Genomic DNA, 20,953 nt, shown 5'->3' with positions numbered 1-20,953 from the left:
ATCGCATCCGCCATTGCCCTCAAGGATGCCGAGATCCAAAAGCTAAAGGAAAAGATCGAAGCAGATGCTAAGGAGCATGAGGATGCTTTAGCAGATGCTGAATTCATGACAGGGGAGCAAGCTTTCTTTTACGGCGAATGGATCATGGCGTATGTCCAACTGGCGTATCCCGAGATTGATTTTACAGATCCGGAGTTCGCCGTTCCTGACCCAGATGTTGTCCATAAATATCGCAAAATCCCGGACGTCAAGGATTACATCCATGATCACGTTCGGAAATGGATGAAGGGATCCGCCGAAGAAAGCAAACCTCTCGCCAACCTTAAGCCCGTGGACCTCGATGAAATGCCCTCGAAGACAAGTGACCAAAGTGAGGAGCTAGTAACCAATAGCACTATTCCTCTAGGAGGAATTATCTCTGTTGAGCAGGAAGCCCCACTGGAGGGCGTATTTGGTGCTATAGAGAAGGAAGCCCCTTTGGAGGGCGCATCGGGGAAACAAATGTTGAGGAGGATGCTCCTATTAATGTGTAGCTTTGATTGTAAAACTTAAGTACAGTTTGTTTAATCCTTTGCTAGTATTTATTTTACTTTTACGTTTTGCGTAAGTAAATTTATAGGCTTTCAGGATTTGTTTTGAAGTAGGTGGCCAGCCATACTCCATTGTGCGAACCTTTGTGAAGGTTTGAAGCTGTTTTATTCCTTTAGAGGAAGTTAAGCTGCCTTAGGGATCGTCTTGCTACCTATCTTTGAGGTGAATCGATCCGCCCTTAGGACTTGTGAACCCTTCTTTGGGAAGGGTGTAAGAGAGTGTAAAGACCTCGCGTCCAAGGAATGTTTTAACTCTATCTCGAATGGTGATCATTTTAAGGATTTGATCCGCCCATGAGATTGTTCTCCTATCTTTGAGGAGAAAAAGTAGCTATGTGATAGCAGTACTTTTTTGGTGTGGGAAGCGTTGGGTGCCCCCTTCTTTTTTAGACTGGAATATTTATATTGCTGCAAGAAAATACTTAAAAATAATATTGACAATTGAACAATTGCTTTTTATTGATTGGAGATACGCTTTATTACAGCAAGCGGGTCTTATATGTGAGCCTCATTAAAACCTTTAATAAGAAAAACCTCATGGGAAAAAAGCTTACTAAAGGAAAAAGAGTACTCAAGACCTTGTTTACATTCTATTTTCCGGTGAAATATTTGCGGAGATTTTGGAGATTCCATGTACGCGGCAGCGTGTTTCCCTCCATGTCTTGAATCTTAAATGTGGCGAACCCAATCTTATCGACTATTCTGTATAGGCCTGTCCAGGTGAGTCCCAACTTTCCTTTTCCTTCCTTGGATTGGATTTTGTCTGCTTTACGGAGTACGAGGTCTCCCACATTCAAGTTTACAAGTTTGGCATTTTTGTCATGATAAGCTGCGATTCGCTGCTTGTAAGCCGCCATGCGTACGTATGCCTTTTCTCGCCTTTCCTCCACTTGATCAAGACTTTCTTTCAACCTTTGGTTGTTTTCATCCTCGCAATAGAATGCAACTCTGTCACTTGGGACCTGTATTTCAATTGGAATTACAGCTTCGACACCATGACAAAGGGCGAACGGCGTCTCGCCCGTGGCTGTTCTGGGAGTAGTGCGATACGCCCATAGGACGCTCGTTAACTGATCCGCCCATTTCTTGTCATGCTCTCCTAATCTTTTCTTTATTCCTTTAACGATCGTCTGGTTTGTAACTTCGGTCATACCGTTTGACTGAGGATAATAAACTGAAGCGAATCTGTTCAGAATGCCCAATTCTTCACAGAAAGTTTTGAACTCTGCACAGTTGAATTGCGTTCCATTGTCAGTGATAATCGTATGAGGAACTCCATACCTTCCTACGATGTTATCTTTGACGAACTCCACCATTCGTTCAGCATTGATAGAGGAGACAGCCTCAGCCTCTACCCATTTGGTGAAATGATCCACAACCATGATAACATACTTCCTCTGTCTTCTGGTGGGAGGAAATGGTCCAACTATGTCAATACCCCAGACCGCAAAGGGTCGACCTTCGATGATGGGTCTTTGAAGGTGTTTTACGGTGTGTGATTCATTTGCATGAATCTGACAATTATGACAAGACTCCACAAACTTTTGAGCATCAAGTTCTGCTGTAGGCCAATAAAATCCTGCTAACCTGGATTTCTTTACAATGGAGGCAGATGCCTCATGAGCCCCACATGCGCCTTCATGCAACTCTTTGAGGATCTGTTGTCCTTCTTTCGGCACGATGCATTTCAGCCAGGTGTGGCTAATAGACTTCCTGTATAGGCAATCGTTTATCACGGAGAAATAGGTCGCCTTTCTTACGATCCGCCGAGCTTCTTCCTTGTCCAAAGGAAATGTTCCATATGTTAGATACTGGCGGATTGGCGATCGCCAATCGTTCTCCACAGGCATGAGTAAGGATACCATCTCCGAGGCGAATGTCGGGGTTGTTTTAACCTCAAACGGGCATTGCAGATCCGCCCAATGCTCTTTGCTTGAAGCCATTTTTGCTAGGTGATCAGCCTCTGTGTTGGATCCTCGGGGCACATGGATTAATTCCCATTTGGTGTCTTTGGCTTCGAGTTGATTTAGCAGTTTCTTAACTTCTTCAACATATTTGGCAAGAATTTCATCTTTGACCTCGAAATTTTTGATCACCTGGTTGACTATCAGTTTGGAATCGCTGTAGATCACGATCCGCTCGGGAGTGATCTCCTTTAGCAGGCGTAGTCCCAATATCAAGGCCTCATATTCATCTGCGTTGTTGGTTGCGAGGAAATCTAATTTTGCGGCATAGTGTAGCTTTATGTATTGGGGACCCTTGATCACGATTCCTATACCTGCACCTTCTGCCGAAGAAGCCCCATCGGTGTACATTGTCCATTCCTCGACTTTAGCCTTGGGAAGATTCACTCCCTCTTCGGTGAATTCATTCACAAAGTCTGCCAAGACTTGGCTTTTCAGGGCTGATCGGCTTTCATAACGAACATCGAATTCGCCTAGGCGGATTGCCCATTCCATCAACCTTCCTGAAGTTTCTGGCTTTTGCAACACTTTCCTCATTGGTATACTTGTACGAACTATGACAGTATGTGCTTGAAAGTAAGGCCTGAGGTGTATGGAGGTGGTGACGATGGCCAGTGCCATCTTATCCAGCTTGGAATATCGGGTTTCAGCATCTTTTAATACTTTGCTCACGTAATAGATAGGATATTGCTGGCCCTCTTCTTCCCTTATCATGACCGTGCAAACAGCCTTATCTGTAACTGAAACATACATGTAGATATTCTCACCTTTCAAGGGACGACTCATAAGGGGTGGTTCCGTGAGAAACCGTTTGATCCCCTGGAAAGCTTTCTCGCAGTCCTCGCTCCATTCAAACGCCTTTCGCTTCTTGATTACTTCATAAAAGGGTTGGCATCGTCGGGCTGAACATGAGATGAACCTGCCCAAGGCCACGATACGCCCATTAAGACGTTGCACTTCCCTAATATTCTGTGGCGCTTTCATCTCCAAAACTGCTTTGATTTTATCAGGGTTTGGGCTCACTCCCTTCTGTCTAATCATGAATCCCAAGAACTTTCCATATGTCGCCCCAAAGGTACATTTCTCCGCATGCATCTCTACAGTGGTACTTTTGATGATCATATCGTCCACATAGATAGAAAAGTTTTCACCTTTGCTTTCTGCGAATATTTTGTTCATCATTCGTTGATAGGTTGCACCCACGTTCTTAAGCCCAAATGGCATGACTTTGAAGCAATAGGTGGCTTGGTGAGTCACGAACGAAGTTTTGATCCTATCCAAAGGCTCCATTGGGATCTAGTGATAACTCAACTTCACGTCAGTGAAGGAGTACATGGCGTGTCCCGCGGTTCCATCTACTAGGATATCAATACATGGCAAGGGGTAGTTGTCTTTGGGACAAGCTTTGTTGAGATCTATAAAGTCAATACACATGCGGTATGATCCGCCCGCTTTCTTGACTAGAACCACATTCGAGAGCCATTGTGTATAAAGTACCTCTTCGATGGCATCCGCCCGTTTGAGCTTGGTGATCTCTTCTTCTATCACCTTCTGCCTCTCAGGGCCATGGTTTCTTCGTTTTTGGGCCACCGGTACCGCGTCTTTGTCGATGTTGAGTTTGTGAGTGATCACATCTAGACTAATCCCGGGGAGAATCTCATCTTTCCACGCAAAGACATCTTCTGACTCGTGGAGAACCTTAGTGATAGCTTACTTGATTTTTCCCTTTAGCCCTTTAGCCATCCGTACCTGCTTTTCATCCGCCATGAGGTACATCTCTGTTTCACCCATGGCCATTGTGACAAGCTCTTCCTCGTCCTCATCTTTAGACTGTGGGCGAATCATTAACGATGCTGAATACGTCTCCTGAGCCACTTTTTGGCTTCCTCTAATCATTACACCTCCCTTGGCCGTGGGGATGTAAAGAGATAAGTGGCATATGGAGATAAGGGCTGCAGCTTCGGAGATAAAGGGTCGCCCAAGGATGATATTGTAAGCTAACTGGACATCCAGGATAGAGAATTCCAGATCGCCTTTCCAAATTTGATCTTCATCCACTAACTCACAATCTAATGTTACCTGGCCCTTTGTTTGGATGGTGTGTCCTGTTACTCCCAGAATGTCCACTATGGTGGTTTCCACTTGGATTGGGTCAACCATGAGCTTGGCAAATGCTCCTCTTGTGATGACATTGCATGAACTCCCAGTATCAATCATCACTCTTTTCATCTCCCAGCCTTCCACCATCATAGTAATGACCAGGGCATCCGCATGAGGAGAGATCTCCGGACCGTCATCTGCAAAAGGGCGATTAAGTGATGCCCTGTCTAAAGCAGTGGTTTTTGCCTTTTTCAACATAGGTTGGTATCCAGGCCCGCCTGCTATGACATTGATGGTCCCTTTTGCCTTCTTCTTCTGATCATCTCTGGATCTATCACCATCTCCCTTCTTGCCATCATTTTGGACGAACCGGTCCAACTTTCCTCTCTCGACAATCCTTTCTATCTCTCTGGCTAACTCCCAGCATGCGTCTGTGTCATTGCCATTTTTGCTGTGGTATTTGCAATAATTTTTGTGATTTTTCCCGGTGTTGGTGTACTCCCCCCTTTTGGTTCGGGGTATGAAATGATCCGCTTGTGCTGGATGTTCTCAATCCACATTAGCACTTCGCTTTTAGAGGCATTGAGCGATGTAAAGGACGACACAAATGTCGATTTGTTGTTAGAGCCCCTTCGCCGGCCTCTAGAGGATGAATCATGGTGCTTGTCCTTCTCTCTATCTTGATGGCGAGATTCGCCTTTGTCCTTCTTAGGCGGAGACAGTGACTCTCGGCGGATGTCATCTACCTCCATAAAGTCCTTGAATCTTTCAATTAATTCTGCCATATCTCGAGGATCCTTCCGAATTAAATCTTCTTGCAAGCTTTTGCACGTGGTGTTTTTCACTAGAGCTTCTACTGCCATGGAGACATCCACATCGACAATTCGTATACACAATTTGTTGAAATTGTCTACATATTCTCGGAGGGTTTCATTCTGATGAGTGTCGAATTCACCAAAAAATAAAATACTTACTCTTGAAATCCAAAAACTGTAGTAAATATGGAGTAGGGTCGAATCCTTAGAGACTGGCAGAATTATAACTTTTCAGAATTAACAATTAAAAGTAAAAAGGGGGGTTTTTGGTTTGTAGAATGAAATAAATAGAAAATAACAAATAATAATAAAATAGGAGAAAAATTAAATAGTTGAGAAATATATATGAGAACGATTCCAGCTAGAGGTTAGGTTTGAGTCTTGAATTGAACAATTGATCATCGATCATAGAAATATAAATTTCAACCCTTCAAATAAATTAGCTATGGTTATTAAAAAGCATTAACAACCTATCTCTTCTTACTGATTGGACAATTAAGAAAAGTTCATTAATTTTCCCTAATCAATTAAACAGTTCCAAACAAGCTTCGGAATTTAATTTGATTGAAAGCATTAAAGTATGAAAGAGATACCAATTCTACTCAATAATCACTAAAGCAGGATTATTTAAAGCATATAAATTACATTCACAACATAGGTTAAAAGCTTGTCCACAATTAACCATGTTATTTGCTACTTGCATTAGATGAATTAAACGATTACGTATTTAAACATCTAATTAGCAAAACGATTACAAGTAAATAATCAAATCAAGGATTCAATTAAATCATGCAATACGAACAAGAACATAATAGAAATTGGTTACTTGAATAGATGAAAAAGATTAAGTACAGAATGATCTCCCAATTGATTATTCAAGACCTAAAAATCTCTAGCTAGAAATTGGAAATTAGTTCATATTGGAGGAAGAAGAAGCCATCGAAGAATGATGATACATGAAGAGCCCTTGATGTTTTTTCTTGTTCTTTCTGTGTGTGTCTTCTTTTATGTGTGTGTCCTCCTCCCCAAATGTGGTTCTGACTGTCTCTTTTTATAGCTTTCACAATTGTGCCTCTTGGCTTTCAGGAGAGAGAAAACCTGACTCTTATTAATTCCTCATAAAAATATTAATAGAATTAAACTCTAAAAGAAACTCATCTTTAGGATTAAACTCTAATTATGACTATTTAAGAAAATCCTAATAGAGTTAAAATCTCATAAATATCATATATGTTAAGAATCTCATAACATAAGTCATCAATTCTCCATTAAATACTTATTGATCCACAAGCATAGGTTAGGACAAATCATCATTTGAAACTCGTTTTCAGCACATGACTTGACAAATTTCTTCAAATTCTCTTTAAACTCCATAGAATCACCATTTTAACCATCAATTTGAAATTGAGTCTCAAAAATACCTACAAAACAGAATACAAGGTAAACTTGCACCTAAACAACAAAACTAAAACTAAATCCTAAGGAATTAAGATATAAAAATATGTATAAATATGGACTTATCAAAATTCCCCCACACTAAACCTTGCTTGTCCCTAAACAAGAACAAAACTAAAACCAAATACAAAAACAATTATCAATATCCTCCAAAAGTATCAAATTCGAATTACCAAGCATTATGGAAATGAATCTCAATAATAATTAAAACATCAGAAGTTTTCACAGTTAATTTTGTATTCAATAGTTAAGTAAGACATCAAGTTCAACAATGTTATCGAAATCAAATACACAAAGCTTGATAACTCTCACAAGGTGGTCACTCAATTCACACACGTGTTTAGGGAAAAATATACTTGAAGCTCTCGATTCTATACAAGGAATGAACTACTATGAATTTGCACTTCAATCTAATCTCGGCCACTTTGTTATATAATCAAAACAAAAATCCGAAGGTCTTTGAAAGGGTTGTAACGGGGTTAGGGTTAAAGGTATGGAAAATGGAAAAATTTAGGTTAAAAATCAAAAAAATTAGCAAGCAAGTCAAAAGAAACTAATCTATTAACATCTGCACTAGAAAGGGAAGAAACTTTACCAAAACTGAATATATTTTTTCAAACTTTTTTTTTATTATATTTTCTTTCTTTTCTTTTTTTATTTTTTTTCTTCTTTTTTTATTTTTTTTTTTTTTCTTTTTCATTTTTTTCCATGGATTTTTTTAGAATAGAAAAGGCACAAAAGTTAGAACAACCTTGGCTGTTAAAAAGATGTGAAACAAAACAGCCAACAAAAAAGAAACGAATTCAGCTGTCAACTATTGGTGACAAACAGCCGATAAACAAAACTGAGAATTTATTTCTTTTGAATAGAAGTGAATAAACAAAAGATGAGAACGAAATTGGCTGCTAAAAAGATGTGAAACAAAACAGCCAACAAACAAGAGACAAATTCAGCTGTCAAATATTGATGACAAACAGCTGATAAACAAAAGTGAGAATTTATTTATTTTGAATAGAAACGAAAAATAAGACTGACTGCCGAACTTTTGAAGTGCAACAGATAAAATTTCAGACATCCTTGACTTTTTTTTAAGGACGAACCTCCTTTTGAATGATATGAGCATATATGAACAATGACTAGTGCAGACATTTTATAGAAAAAAAACTTGTAGAACTGACTTGCTTACCAACTCTTAAGATTAAGGTTAAAAGTTAGTGTTTGGCTAAAAGGGAAAACAATTTGGTGTGTACAACAAAGAAAAGGTTAAAGGCTCAAACTTGGCTATCTAAGAGATAAAAATGAAAAAGGGTTAGGCTATTTAAGTCAAGTGGTTAATCCTAATTGTCTTCCTCACTTCAATGCATGACTAAAAACGCGTGGTCTCGAAAAGCATTTGATGCAAATTCTAGAGTTGCAAACCAAGTATGAATTCACACATAATAAAAAAAAATTGGAGCAAACGTTAAACGTTGATGTTATTTAAGTAAATTGCTCCATTGGCTCAAACGCTCATAGAAATTGAGGGTAATTGTACCAAGCTGCATACTTTTCAATCAATTTGATTGTTTTAGTTAAAATGGATTACTCAAAATAAAGACTACCAAATCAACTGTTACTAAGTCCAACACTCATCATAAGTTTTAATTGATTTCGATAATACGAGCTAATTAAACTATCAAGTTAAGGAGAATATGATTAACACGACTTGACTAAAACACAAGCTAACTAAATGCAAATGAAAACACAAAACACAAACTAAACATAGAGAACTCAATTTAAAATGAAGACTAAAAATGCGAAAATTTTCTCCAAAACACCTCTCCCCCACACTAAAACACACATTGTCCCTAATGTGCAAAACACAAGGACACGAATTTAAATAAAACAAAATTAAAATAAAGTAAAAGGATAGAAATTTGGGTTGCCTCCCAAAAGAGCGCCTTTGTTTATCGTCTTTGGCTAGACATTATGCCAAATACTCAAGTAATTCCAATGGCATTTTTGTGTTCCTTCAAGACCCGAATCAACACTTCCTCATGCATTCCTTTTGGTATGATCACTAGAATGGTTTCATTATCACCTAGATACACAATCTTGAATTTACCAATTACGGCCTCGGGTTCTATCTTTGGATCACCTTTCTCACACAAAACCTCTTTTAGCTCCACTTGCAATGTTTCTTCAGAAATTTTACTGTCAAAAATCTCATGCATGGGATTAGCAGCAGCATCAGTAGCTAAATTAGAAGCTACATCACATGGAAATTTCATAGCTTCATATATATTAAATTTAATCACTTCATCGTTGAACTCCATAATGAGTGTACCTTCATGCACATTAATTATAGCTTTAGATGTTTTAAGGAATGGTCTCCCTAAAATAATTGGTGAAGACTTAGGAAAATCATCATCATCCATATCTAAAACATAAAAGTCTGCAGGAAAAACCAAACCATTAACTTGCACAAGTACATCTTCTAGCACCCCATCGGGATAAGCATTAGTTCTATCGGCCAATTGAATTATTACGCCAGTTTCTTTTAGAGGTCCAACATTTAAAGATGCATAAATAGAACGTGGCATAACATTAATTGAAGCTCCTAGATCCAACATAGATTTTTCAATTCTAACATTTCCTAACTTGCAAGGGATAGAGAACATACCTGGATCTTCACTTTTAGGAGGAAGTTTATTTTGAATTATCGCAGAAACATTCTCCCCTACACTTATCCTTTCATCACCTCTCAATTTCCTCTTGTTAGTACACAAATCTTTAAGAAATTTAGCATAACGAGGAATTTGTTTAATTGCTTCAAGAAGAGGGATATTTATCTGAACTTTTCTAAACACGTCTAGTAGCTCTTTCTCTTCATCCTCCTTTTTAGAATTTGAAAATCGACTTGGGAATGGGGGAGGAATTACAATGGGTGGTGATGGTGTTTCCTTTAAAGTCGGCTTAGGAATGGCCTCCTCTTTCTCTAGCTCTTTTTCCATAACTTGCTTTGAGACTGATTTATCATGTGATTGCACTTTTTTACCACTCCTCAACGTGATAGCACTAACATTCTTTCTAGGATTCACCTCGGGTTGGGATGGAAGATGCCCATAAGCTTGAGATTCCAACTTGCTTATTGAAGTTGCCATTTGGCTCATTTGTGACTGCACATTTTCTAGACTTGTTTGGATCTCTTGTTGAAATATCAAAGTATTCTGCTGAAATAGCAAAATATTAGCACCTAAAGCATGAACAATTTCTTCAAGAGACATACCTGAGCTTGATGAACACTGATCACTAGAAATAAAGCGATAGAAAAATTTTAAGCACTAACTAAAAAGAAATAATTCCATATTTATACATATTTTTATATCTTAATTCCTTAGGGTTTAGTTTTAGTTTTGTTGTTTAGGTGCAAGTTTACCTTGTTTTCTATTTTGTAGGTATTTTTGAGACTCAATTTCAAATTGATGGTTAAAATGGTGATTCTATGGAGTTTAAAGAGAATTTGAAGAAACTTGTCAAGTCATGTGCTGAAAAGGAGTTTCAAATGATGATCTGTCCTAACCTATTCCTGTGGATCAATGAGCATTTAATGGAGAATTGATGACTTATGTTATGAGATTTTAACTCTATTAGGATTTTCTTAAATAGTCCTAATTAGAGTTTAATCCTAAAGTTGAGTTTCTTTTAGAGTTTAATTCTAAAAGGGAGTTTCTTTTAGAGTTTAATTCTAAAGGAAAGTTTCTCTTAATATTTTTATGAGGAATTAATAAAAGTCAGTTTCTCTCTCCTAAAATCCAAGAGGCACAATTGTGAAAGCTATAAAAAGAGACAATCAGAACCACATTGGGGGGAGGGCACACACACAAAAGAAGACACACACAGAGAGAATAAAAAATATCAAATTCTCTTCATGTATCATCATTCTTCCATGGCTTCTTCTTCCTCCAATATGAACAAATTTGCAATTTCTAGTTAGAGGTTTTTAGGTCTTGAACAATCAATTGGGAGATCATTCTGTACTTAATGTTTTTCATCTATTTCAAGTAATCAATTTCTATTATGTTCTTGTTCGTATTGCATGATTTAATTGGATCCTCCAACAAGTGGCCAAGTAGAGATATCAAACCGTGAATTAAAAAACATTCTTGAAAAAACAGTAAATTCATCTAGAAAAGATTGGTCCCTTAAACTTGACGATGCATTGTGGGCCTATAGGACGGCTTTCAAAACCCCTATTGGTATGTCACCATATCGTCTTGTTTTCGGGAAGGCTTGTCATTTACCGGTTGAATTAGAACATAAGTCTTATTGGGCGCTTAAATTTCTAAACTTTAATCTATCTTCTACAGGTCCTCAAAGATTAATGCAACTTAATGAGTGTTGAGCGATTTCCGCAAGTGCACGGTTTCGCTTGTAGTAATAAAAATATCGATCCCACAGAGATACGTTTTTTAACGAAAAACTTATTTTTGAATCTTTAATTTCGAACTTGTTAGATTTATAAAATGTAAATAAAAAGTGAAAATTGGATTAATTGAATTTAGGAAATTTATTTGATTGAATTTGAAAACTTTGAGTATTTGAAAATGCTGGAATAAGATTATATATTTAGAATAAATCGATTGTTAGAAAGATCTTCTGATTTTAAGGATGAATTTTACAAAACAGGAACATTTAGAACTTATTAGAAAAAGGAATGAATTTGTTCATTTGCATTAAGCAAAGAAAACAACTTAAACTTTGTATTATTATGATGATGAAATAAATGACGGAACCTCTAATTAATTGGCTTTGAACGCGACAAAACCCTTTCGGGATAGTTGCCCTTACTCAAATTAACACTCTTTCGAGATGATAATTTGCCTAAGTGTTCAACAAAGTTTCCTTGTAATGATTTTGAATTCAAGTGCATATTAATGAAAACACCAGCCTCACTATATTGGATTGGTTACCATAAGTGCTACATAACGATTTGTCGAATAGAACGGATTTTATTAGATGAAAAATAAATTGATACAAGTTTACAGAGAATAAGGAGCATCGAGTTCTTCGAGGGCGTGCAAGTGAAGGGCTTGATCGGTTCCGCTTCCTTGGGTTTCCTAGGAGGTTGTCAGGCTCGGGGGCGAACACTTTACTCAATCTTCTCGCTGTAACTTCGTAATAGGGATTCGGTCGGCCACTACCATGATGCAAACTAAAACTGGAACAATGTCTAAACGCTACTGAGTTGTAATTAAACTATAAACAATATGTGTACCTCATCTTGTTTTGTACAGAATCTAATTTCTAACTCTCGAAATGTTTTTACTTAGAACTTCGACATAAGTTCTACGCTCTGATTTCTATATCTATATTATAACATTTCATTACACTTTTTCTCAACATCAACTCTTTATTTATAGATGTTGAAGGGTTGTGTTTGAAGTGATGTATCCGTTGGTTAAGAGTCGTGTCCGTTGTGAAAGGACGTCTTTATCCACTTGAACGAACGCGTTTCTTGGATTTTCAGCATGTGTTAAATGCTCTTGGTGAATTTCTGCACTTACCGAGGATAGTAATCCGTGGCCGTGAATGACGTAGCACTGAGCTGAGCGACGGACGAAGGGGAGAATTGGTTGTACCGCGCGTGTCGCGGCCGCGGGTCTGGGATCCACTGTCGCGGCCCGATAGGTTTCCTTTGTTCTTCGCTTTCGTTCGTGTCTTCGACTTGGTGCTTTCGATTTACGTCGTCTTTGACTCCTTTTGAAGGGTTTTTCTTCTGTTTTAGATCCTTTTTCGTTCCTATTTGGATTTTACCAAATATTCAAGTACCTTGCAAGAAAGAAAGATATTCGAAAGTAAAAGTAATCTAAACAGATATAAATAACACAAATTCGTAATAAAAATGATGTAAATGTTAATGATATTTTAGGTATATTTTGGACTTAACAAATCTCCACACTTAATCTTTTGCTAGTCCCGAGCAAAATTTCACTGAATTTATTTCTTAACTAATCTCTTTATAAAAAATAAAACATATATCTTTATGTTTACCTTTTAAATTAGTTAAGCCGAAAAGACTAACTTCACATGGCAAATTTATACGCAAAATATCAAACTAACTTAGTATAAATACGATATATCATTCGTCTTGTATTTCAATTTTTAAATTGAAGTATTCGGGACGATGTAAGCACGCATGTTATTGAGTTTTCCATCTCAAGGCATTTCAAAGCACCAAACTTCCTTTCCCAAACTTGAATTATTATATATGAGTATTTAGTTTAATTTATTTGCTTAGTTACGCCCGTGATAAGGGTGGTCTCGATCGTAACTTAATATGTAATTGTTTTGTGTTCGCTTAAGAGGTACCGACCATACCATGGGTGGACGCAATCGTTACTTTAAACTTTAAACACGCTTAATTTTTCTAATTTAAACGTTCCTTTTATACCTCGATTGTGATAAGGGTGGTCGCAACCGTGGCCAAAAGTACGCTTTACTTATTAATTTCTTCCCTTTCATACCTCGATTGTGATAAGGTTGGTCTCAATCGTGGCCAAAAGTTAAGAATACGATTTATTGATTATAACTTGGGAAAAAAAAGAAAATTAGCACATTCACCCTATATTGACTTAAAATTCAACATGTATTATGGCTATAGTTTCCTTAAAAACTTCAATTGGTGTTATTGTAAGACAAAATCAAAACCGAGCTAAAAATTGTTAGTTCAAATTAATGCCTATAAACCTAATTGAAAATTTAAAATAAGATTTATTGTATCATGAATTTCATGATATGAAATAAAGATTAAAAATAAAGAATTTTTACTTAAATACATTCACTCGAGACAATTTTACTTAAAATCGTGTCGAAGATTTGTGAAAAATATATTTTGAAAAATATTACCCGTATAGAAATATTTATTTCTATCGATAATGATAACCTAAAAATAATCATAAAAATTTTAACTTATGATTAATTTATAAATGTAAAAATGATATTTCATAAAAAAATGTTAAGTTTTTTTTTCATTTGTTGCAATATACGTAAAAGTGTTGCAATATACGTTGCATTTGTATTTTGAAAAACAAGTGATGCATACATTCATTCATTCATTTGCATACATTCGTTCATTCGTTTGCATAAAATGATATATGTATATATCTCCTCCCACACTTAAATTGGACCATGTCCTCATGGGGGTAAAAATGGAGATAAAACACTAAAGATAAAACAAACGGAAATAAACGAAAGATATAGCAAAAACATTCATCATAAAATTAAAGTGAAATTAGAAATTGTACGAAACATAATAAATATAAAAATGTACGAAACTGAAATTGAAATAAGAGAAGATAAAAATAAAAGATAAAACCTAAGCATGTGGCGGGGAATCCGGAGGTGTTGGTGAAGTTTCCACATATCGGCGATGGAAAAATGAAAGCATCCGATGCCGAGTTAACGATGCGCACGCCTCAAAGTATTGAGGTTGTCATTCATCACCATATTGTTCTCCACCAAATCATCAATTCTTAAATTCATTTGACGATTATTTGCATTGATTTGGTTCAAAATCCGCCTTAAATCCACCGGATCATTATCTTGTGTTGCGTGGGCTTGTGGGGCAGCGTCGCCACCGTCCTCCGCTCCTTCTTCATTGGTACCTACATTATGAGAACTAGAAGCACCTCCACCCATAGTGCCACGAAGATGTGCAATACGGGTAGCATACGAAATAAAAACAGGAGGAGCCGCAAAAACCAATAAATGAGCCCGCTCAAGTGCCCCAATGTCCAAAACCGGAACATATCCATGGTAGGTGGACATATCAAAAGTAGCCAATTCATCCCGTGCCCCCAAAACAATAGCGGTGATCAAATTACCGAGAGGGACTTGAGTGGTATGAGCCCTCGAAGCACGATACAAATTGTCAAAAAGCATTCCAATGCTATCCACCCGCAGACCCTTGAACAAACAATCCCAAACAAACAAATCCCGGACTTGAATCTTGGAACTCTCAACACGACCAAAAAGTGAAAAGCTCAAATACTTGTGAAAGAAGAACACACAATTGTCCTTAATCAACTTGCTCGAAGTGTTCTTAGAATCAAAAGAAGTTTGGTCAGACAGAGTTTGCCAAAAAGAGTTATTATCAAAATCCCGAGGCTTATCATAAAAGTCACTAGTAGGGAAACCAAACATGTTACCCATAGCCTCATAATCAACGGTATAGGTAATACCGTTATTCCGAAAAGAAATTTCTGTCCTCTTTTTGTTCATCGTCAAAGTAACCAAAAATTCAACCACATACTCTTGAATTTGTGGAAAACGCATAGAAGCAAAAGTTTCTCATCCCAAAGTTTCAATAAAAGCAGTAATTTGTGTAGTGAAGTTCAACTTCCTTACCGAATCAAAGTCAAGAAACTGCATATCCACGAACTTACGATTGGCGTTTGAAAAGTGCTTGAAACGTCCAACTTCTTCTTCAGAATGAATGTCGAAATAAGCCCCGCAACTAACCCTAAGGCGATTAGCCTCAGTGACAGCTGGCTTGTGTCCAACACGCTTTGCTCTAGGCATGGTTATGGTGTTTATGTGTTATGAATGTTAGGGTTTAGAGAAAAAGATGAAAAAGATGAAAAGAGAGAAAAGCTTGAGGTTGAAGATGAAGTATAAGTGTTGTGGATTCTTGAGGTTGAAAGGTGTAGGTGATTGAAAAGGGTAATGATGAAATTGGGAAGAGTAAAAGTAAGGTATTGGGAAGGGGTAAGAGTAGGTGATTGGTTAAATTTGGAGGTGATGTAAGGTTTGTGTAGGTAATAGGTATATATAGGGTTTGAATAACAAGGTAAATAGTTAGAGTAGGAATAGGAATTGGAATAGGTAGAGTTGAAATAGGAAGAGTAATTAGGTAGAGGGAGAATAGGAAAAGGTGTAAATAGAGGATGAATAGGAAGAAGAATAGGTATAGATTAAATAGAAAAGGAAAAGGTATAGGAAGAATGGAAAAATAGGTCGAAAACCGGACCTGGAGTGCCTGAATTACGCGTGTCGCGGTCGTGGATGTATATCCGCGGTCGCGGATCGCGTTTTTCAACCAACATATCCTCTGAAATTTAAGAAGAAAAATCTGAAGTTACCGAGAATCCAACATTCGCGGCCGCGAATCGCGCTGGGCAGCGAATCTTGTGTCTGAAATTTTCTGGATTTTTTCTGATGTTACCGTGGAAGCGCATCCGTTGTCGCGGATCACCTCGTGGCTACCCAAATTCAGCTTATTTACTTCATTTCGTGCATTTTCTTGATAAATTATATCCTGAACTTCTTGAAAAATGAAATCTGTACTTAAAACATAAATGAAAATAATTAAATGATAAGGAAAACCAAAGGTTTATCCTTATTAAAAAAACAAATGAAAATGCTTTAATTAATGAATGTTAAAATTAGAAATATGAAAGGGTTGGAACTAAAATTAATTGAAACATTGATGTGCATTCATTAAGTTAAGTTAAATGAATCTTATGTTAGGAACTTGAAATTTAATTATTAATCAATTAATTAGTTAATGAAATGATTAAGTTTGCATTTAATTGATTCATTGGTCTAAATTTATGAAATTAAAATGTAACCATATAATAAAAAACAAAGTATAATGCAAAAGAGAAATTTTTATTTATTAACATATATTTACAAACAAACAAAACACAAGCTATGCTAAAAATTCGTCCCCTTCAATCGGGATTTTCTTAGCCCTATATCGTTCAATTTTCAACTGCACGAAGGCTTGTCGTTCGGGTGCAGAAAGAAAATTTGGTCCTGATCGAAAAACTCGCTTCACTAGACCTTCAAATTCTAAAAATTCATAGTCTAGCATCGGGAAAGATTCTACATCACTCCAAGGAACAGAAATACTTCCCTTGGTCCCTAGAATTATTCCACATATAATATTCCCGAACCCAACCTTCTTAGCCTTGGATCTAGATGCGGCAACAAGACCCTCCATCAGAATTTTTGAAGAATCAACCACGTTGCCTTGAAATATATCGCCAATGACATAAAGATCAGATTCTTGGACGACACTACTGAACGTGCGACCGAACAGGCTGTGACTCAGAAACTTATGCAAATATAGTATAGAGTTGGAATAGAAAGACTTATTATAGGCAAGTTTTGGGTGGAAAGGCCAGATTCCGGTGAGCATTCGCCAAATATCAGTGAACGTCATATCTCTTCCATGATGGCGTTTGGTAGCATCCTTCAAAGGAAAACCAAACCAAGCATGCAATTCAGGATATCCAAAAGTGAAAGTTTTGCCATCCCGACGAAAACTGAGACGCACACGACGTTTGTTAACAAAACGCACTGTACAGAAGAACTCTAATATCCAGTCTCCAATTATAGGAAACTTCATATCAACAAATCTGGTCCATCCTAATCGCTCCATGTAGCGACTCATATCATCTTTGATTCCCAACTGATTGTTAAGAAAGTCATCCATGTATAGCATTCCGACAAAGAATGTGTATCGGAGCCTCAAGAAGCGCCTTCCCTCATCGTGATTGAAGATGGGAAAGTTACATCCATAACGCTCTGATATATCCACATGTTTATTGCGTGAAGCAATAACTTTCTTAGATGAAGTGTTTGAGGAAGCCATGATTTTTGGAAAGAGTAAGGAAGAAAAGTTCTGAACTTAGTGTTTGGATTTTATGAATGGTAAGAAAATCAGAGATAGTTCTGATAGAGATGAAAAAGAAAGTGACAGAAAACTGGACCTCTAGTACCTATATATAAGATCCTATGACGAAAAGAGGTGTTGTTTCGAAGTAAAAAGGCATGAAACAAACCTTTTAGAAATGAGAAAAACTTAGTGTTTCATTCTGAATAGTTACAACTGCTGAGAAAAGGTTCAATCTGGGCAAAATTTCCCCCGTGTCGTGACCGAGGATGCTGACCCGCAGTCGCGACACGCTGATTTTCCTGCGAAAATCAGTTGTCAAAACTCTAAACTCCTGATCCTCTACCGAGAATCCTCATCCTCGGTAAGTTCAGAAATTATCCTTTCAATTTTTAATCAGAATTCTCAACTGAGAATCTGAAATCCTCTACAAGTCCAGAAATTTTCCTGACTTCTAGCCATGCCTAAATTCTCAACTGAGAATTTGAAATTCTCTATAAGTCCAGAAATATCTTACCTCATTAAGAATTTCATATATGTGAATTCTCAACTGAGAATCTGAAATTCTCAACTGAGAATCACTGAATTTTCTAATTCTCATGAAATTCCTAAAAATTAATTAAAATCATGACTTGAATATATTTTTTTATATATCTAAAATTCTAATAAAATGATATAATCTAAAACAAAATAAAAATAAAAATAAATAAAAATAATAAAAACTAATTATTAGAAAAATGAAATGATTTAAATGTCAGGAAATCTTGTTACGAAACTAGTTCCTATTTCGGAAATATTTTCGTAATAGATTTTAATAAGTTTCCTACTAGCCCAATATTCTTTGTTGTACCTCAAATGGTTTGGTAACTCTTTAAGTTCTAATTTAGGTGGAATTACTACTGAAGGCGGAACTGGTCCATCTTCTCGAATCAAAGGCTCTGGGTCCTTATCTTCTAATTCTTCACCCATTATAGGTTCTATTATTTCTTCTCTTTGAACAATGTCATTAACACATTCTTCAATTAAATCAAGTTTCATACAAGCGAAATCCTCCATAGGATATTTCATCGCTTGATTCATATCGAACTCGATCTTATCGTCACCTATTCGTAAAACTACTTTTCCTTCCGACACATCAACTAGAGCACGTCCCATGTTCATGAATGGTCTACCAAAGATTAGCGGACAATTAGCATCATAAGCAAAATCTAAGATAACAAAATCAGTAGGAAAAATAAATTTATCAACTTTTACCAAAACGTCTTCAATTATACCATATGGTCTTTTAGTGGATTGATCCGCTAATTGCAAAACCATATTGGTACGCTTGATGTCTTCTTCTAATCCTAATTTTTCAAAAATAGACAATGGCATCAAGTTTATACTAGCTCCTAAATCACAAAGGCAACTTGGGAATTCCATATTTCCCAAAGTACACGGAATGGTAAAGCATCCGGGATCTTTGAGTTTAGTAGGTAATTTGCTTGATACTATCGAACTACATTCTTCAGAAAGGGAAATGGATGAAATTCCTTCCCAACTAATCTTTTTTGAAATTAAATCTTTCAAGAATTTTCCATAATTAGGAATTTGCGTAATTGCATCCATGAATGTTAAATTTATATGCAAATTTTTAAGTTTGTCTAAAAATGATAAAAGTTGTTTATCATGGTCCTTATTTCGGACCCTGTGTGGAAAAGGTGGCTTTGGTACAAAAGGTTTCGGATTAGAGTCAATTGGTGTATCTTTTTGTTTTAACGTATCTTCTTTGGGTTTTGGTAAATCATTTCCAGGTAAAGTTGAATTTCCGGGCATTTCCGGACCTAAGTAGTTTTTCCCCGATCGAAGAGTGATAGCCTTAACATGCTCTTTCGGATTTTCTTCCGTTTGGCTGGGAAGACTTCCCTCTTTGCGGGATGGAATTGATTTAGCAAGTTGTCCAATTTGAACCTCCAAATTATGGATGCTAGATGATTGGTTTTTGATAAGCTGATCGAATTTATTTTCGATCCGTTTAAAACCATCGTCTTGATTACTTACCTTTCCATTCATAGCATCTATAAATTTGTCGATTTTTGAAGATAAAGTGCTAATCGTATCTCTTGTTTGATTTTGATAATTATTTATACGATATTGATTAGCATTTGCATTATTATTATTATTACCATCTTTCCAGTTAAAGTTAGGATGATTTCTCCATCCAGGATTATAAGTATTAGAATAAGGATTAGTAGTTTGGTTTTGTCCTTGGACAAAATTTACCTGTTCTATCTCATTCATACCTTCGTAGTCAATGTCTCTCTGGATCGGATCATTAGGATCTCATGGTGCCATAAATTTATCAATTTTGTGCGATAAGGTAGAAAATTGGGCTTGTAACATTGCTACAGGATCAAGATTCATTACACCTTTAACCGATGATGTATATGAGGATGATGGTTTCGCCGTTGGTATATGTCCACGCTCTGCGGGCCACATACTGCTGTTGATTGCCATTTCCTCCAAAAGTTCTCTTGCTTGGGCGGATGTCTTTTTCATAAATAACCCTCCAGACATAGCATCTAATGAACCTCTAGTCGTAGGATTTAATCCATTATAGAATGTCTGCATTAAAAGTGCATCTGGCAATTGGTGGTGTGGGCATAAACGTTGAAGTTCTTTAAAACGTTCCCAAGCTTCATAAAGAGTTTCATTATCATTTTGTGTAAAATATGTCAACTCTTTGATGACTCTTGCGGTTTTTGCTAAGGGAAAATATTTTTGTAAAAATGCTTGGGCTAATTGGTCCCAAGTTTCAAATGTTGCAGCAGGCATAGAAGTTAACCAAATTTTTGCCTTATCCTTCAAAGTGAAAGGAAAGAGGCGAAGTTTGATTACTTCGGCTGTTACATCAGTAATTTTAAAAGTGTCACAAATTTCTAAGAAATTTGTCCAATGTGCATTAGGGTTTTCGTTAGGCAATCCGTAAAACGTTACGTTGTTTTGCAACATATTAAGCAAAGCAGGCTTAATTTCAAATTGATTTGCGTTTAGGGTCTAACTACACTATTAGTTACACCGGCCATTCCTGGCCTAGCATAATCCATAAGTGTTGGTGGATCGGCCATGATTTCTGGCTGGTCTACTTTAGTTTTTAAGGGTGTTTTGTCTTTGTTTTTGTTGTTTTTCTTAAGTGTTCTTTCAATTTCTGGATCAAAAGGATCTGGTGGCGTGCCCGAATTTCGTGAACTGCGCATCAACTTGAAATTGTAACACGAGCCAAACTACCTTCAAAACAAAATTGAAAGCAAATATGTTATAAAACTGAAAATAAATAAAATATAAAAGTTGTATAAAAATAATGTATAAACCTAGATTCGAAAATAAAAT

General features: G+C 36.7%; 1 non-coding gene across 1 annotated transcript; it reads left to right on the top strand.

The window, feature by feature from the left end:
• The first annotated feature begins 20,210 nt into the window (after nt 1-20,210).
• On the top strand, nt 20,211-20,317 carry LOC136210264 (small nucleolar RNA R71). The gene has a single exon (XR_010677970.1). It is a non-coding gene; the product is annotated as a small nucleolar RNA R71 (small nucleolar RNA).
• The last annotated feature ends 636 nt before the right edge of the window (nt 20,318-20,953 follow it).

The sequence above is a fragment of the Euphorbia lathyris genome, chromosome 10, assembly GCF_963576675.1.
Source record: "Euphorbia lathyris chromosome 10, ddEupLath1.1, whole genome shotgun sequence".
NCBI classification, from domain to species: domain Eukaryota; kingdom Viridiplantae; phylum Streptophyta; class Magnoliopsida; order Malpighiales; family Euphorbiaceae; genus Euphorbia; species Euphorbia lathyris.
Note: the sequence above shows the minus strand (reverse complement) of the source record. Positions and strands in the feature narration are given on the sequence as shown.